This window comes from Lissotriton vulgaris, chromosome 4_1 (assembly GCF_964263255.1).
Source record: "Lissotriton vulgaris chromosome 4_1, aLisVul1.2, whole genome shotgun sequence".
NCBI classification, from domain to species: domain Eukaryota; kingdom Metazoa; phylum Chordata; class Amphibia; order Caudata; family Salamandridae; genus Lissotriton; species Lissotriton vulgaris.
In genome coordinates this window covers 5355654-5359310 of record NC_141691.1, presented here as the reverse complement: position 1 = coordinate 5359310, position 3657 = coordinate 5355654, and positions in this window count along the sequence as shown.

Here is a 3657-nt window from a genome sequence, read left to right as displayed (position 1 = left end):
TACTGTTAAGACACACATCAGAGCTCGTGGAAGAGACAAACGATCAAGGAACCACAAGACCCAGAATCACGCCCGCCCAAAACTACACTTCCCAGAAGGCATAGCGCGGTGAACACACGAGGAGGGCGTCACCATAAACCCACCAGGAAGCCAGCAGTCAGCGTCGGATATTTTGCTTCATAGACGCGAGTCCATTTTGCCGAAGCTTCAAGGAAGGTGAGCTCCGTGTTTCGTGTGAGAGTGGTGGAAGCCCAGGATGCTATAGCTGAAAGGCATCAAGACACAAACCGGACCCTGCATTTCAAGGGCGTTTGTGACCCGTCCACTACTGTTGCCTGTCCCCGCTTGAGGGTTCTCGAGCGCGGGGGACTCCGTCCCTTCCCAGACATTGGCCAGTCCCCGCTCGAGGGTTATCGAGCACTTAGGACTCCGGTCCTTTACAGACATGTGCAAGTCCCCGCTCGAGGGTTATCGAGCGCGTAGGACTCCGGTCTTTTACAGTCATTTGCCAGTCCCTGCTTAAGGGGTTATCAAGCACTTGGGACATTGTCCCTTCACAGACATTTGAAAGTCCCCGCTCGAGGGTTATCTAGCATTTGGAAGTCCGTCCTTACTCTGACTTTTGCCTGTCTCTGCTCGAGGGTTATCGAGTGCGTGGGACTTAGTACCCTTCTTGAACTCAGCCAGTCCCCGCTCGATGGTTATTGAGTGTGAGGAAATAGACTGGAATTCCGTTCGTTGTTGTATTTGTTTGCCCTCCGTTGGAGCTTGTCAGGACTGACACGAGTGCGGAGGACGACCTTATTGCGCCAACCAGCTTATTCCATAATTGAATGGCATTGTCGGCCATTAATTAGCACGGTGTCCTCGGTTGGTGGATGCTAGGACGGGCATCCGTGCAGAGGACGGTTGGAACATCTACCGTAGCCCTACACTGTATAGCAAAGTATACAGTTTCATCTAGTAGGGGAAAGCAGAAATAAAGAGCTGGTTTTATCATCAAGACAAGTCTGTTGCATCTTATTGAGGTTCAAACAGGGGTGTTCTAGGGTGGTGTCAGAGTTACCCGATCCCGAGGAATCCAGGATTACATATTGAGCATGATGACCCTATATCCCCAAGATTTTCCTCTCTAGGATGAAGTCAATGTATCCATTCACCCATGCGCACTGTACTGTATAACCTGCATGGCCCTCTGCACTGTACTGTTTTGCTGATGTGTGCTTCAATAAAAAGATTTATTTAAAACAAAATAATAACGATTTTGCGTCTGCTTTGAGCCATGAAAGTGACTCCTTTGTAAATGTCTCCTCAAGAGCTTTCAGTGCACAACAAAAATCCTGGCTGGAAAAACATTATCTGGAACCTCCTCACTTGCATTTAAGTTACAAGTACCACTCTTAGGTCCAGATTGACCACTTACTGATGCAGAGCAACTCCTGTGCAGCATAAAAAGGGAGAGAGAAAGACATTACTGTATGTACAGAAATATGCTACTCTCACCCATTTTCCTTAGTGCCGGGGCTGAAATCATCTGCTGTGTGCCACAAAGACACCTTTGTGCCATAGTGCAACACCCTTCCAGTACCTGGCTTTAAACTGTCTTCCTCTTTGTATGTGTGCAGTAAAGTGCAGCACAATTAGAAACTTTGGAAAGGAAGGAGTAATGAAAACATTTCTCCTTCCTTGTGACAGCTTCAAAAAGGCCCAGTTTTCTGATGGTAAACCATGTTTATTTTCAAATAATAATAGGGGTTAGCTTCAGAAACCTTGGGTGGTTGAATAGAAACACCCATGCACCACCCATGGTAGGCCTCCGTGGCGCTAAGTCCTGCAAAGCTGTGATATGCCCTGCTTCATCGTACTTTCACGTTATTTCCAGATCTGGAATGTAAATCATAAAAAAAATGTTTGTGCTGGTATGCATCATTTTTGTGATGCCAACACGGTGTAAAATCTTAGTAAATCTCCATCTTAATTTAGAGAAATTGCAATATCATGGTACAGGCACTGTTGCTAAACCAAAGACCTTCAAAGAACACATTTCTTATTTTGAAGCATACCAACACACCCAGCTTTCTTTCTCTGGCACAGTCATTACTTCAAATAACAACCAACCACCCTACAAAAAACAACATATCATCTACCCATCTACCTTGCTGAGGTCTGTTACAGAACATCTCCAATTTACAGCCTTATGTGCACTATTAACAAAATTGAATGCCTACTACTCTGCCTAGCCCTCCACCCATTGTACTTTACATCTGAAAGTGGAAGGCTCTGGCCTCAGCAGCCCTTTTCCTCTAATTTCGAAGGTGAACAGGATTCCTGTCCTATTCAGTCTCTGACAAGGTAAATCTACATTTCAAATAGCTTTATTCGATTTTTTACAATCATAAAAGCATATACAACCAGCAATACGGAATACAGTTTAAAACAGATGGCTGGCATGAATTCATATAAAACCCAATAAAAAAGAGAAGATTTAAGATCAATAAAACCACAGGCTAAAACGTTAAAGCATTGGATTTATCGACATTATATATGTACAATATAAAAAGAATTAAATCAAATCAAGGACAAAGTGCAATTTGGCTCGCCCTCAAGATCCAAGCCCTCCTAGGAATTTCGCCATAGCCAGTGCAATCGGTAGCGATGTATCTGTGCGCAAAATTCGATCAGCCTCTGCCGCTACCCTGGTACTCAGAAGCTTACAGATAGGTAACAGCCAGGCCCGCCGTGGGGCAGCATAGACATCACAAACCCAGAGAATATGTGCTGTTCTCTCATTATTGCAGTGCATCCTGGGCACCCAGCTGAGGTATGTGGTGACCATTTCAAGGTGAACGATCTTACAGGGAGTGACCCCACACTAGGTTTCGCGTTTGCATCTCAATATAATTCCATCCTAGGGACCAGTTTGTGGTCCATAAAGCGGCTTGTAAGGGAAGAAGACTCATGCTGACTTGCATTATTCAATGAAAACAATTCCCAGTACTTAGCCTTTAACAAGGATTTAAATAGAAAAATTGAGTTTTGCAGGATCGGTCCACAATACAGTCAGTCCTAACTCCGCTAAAAGAAGTCGGACTGCCCTGAGCCATTTAATTTGATGTAATGTGTCTAACTTAATGATATCTAGGAAACCCTGGGCATAGCCAACAAGTTCAGGAGTGGTCCACAATCTCCTCCAATAGAGGAGGGGACGCAATTTGGCTATAGCCGCAATGGGTTTCTTACCTAGATCTAACATCAATGGACACATAGGAGAGCTCTGGGGAAGTCTAGTTATATTTCTTAGAAACCTGTTCTCTGCTGAGGTAAGAGCTACGAGGTTCTCACAGCCCCACACCTCTGAACCATACAATGCTGAACTAACAGCCTTCAGATTATAGATTTCAAGGACGGGATTGATAGGCTTGGAAAGGGTGCGATTATACTCCAGACAGAGCGCTCCAGATATCTGTCTGAGTCGATTTGCCGGCCCCACTTCATACTACCTTGGAAGTTAACTCCCAGAAAGGTGAACTCATTGACTATTTCAAGAGGGCCCTCTTTCATTGCAAATCCTCTTGTGTTTACCTTGCGTGCATTAAACGCCATTAACTAAGTTTTTGACACGTTGACCTCCAATCCCCTCTCAAAGCAGAAATCCTC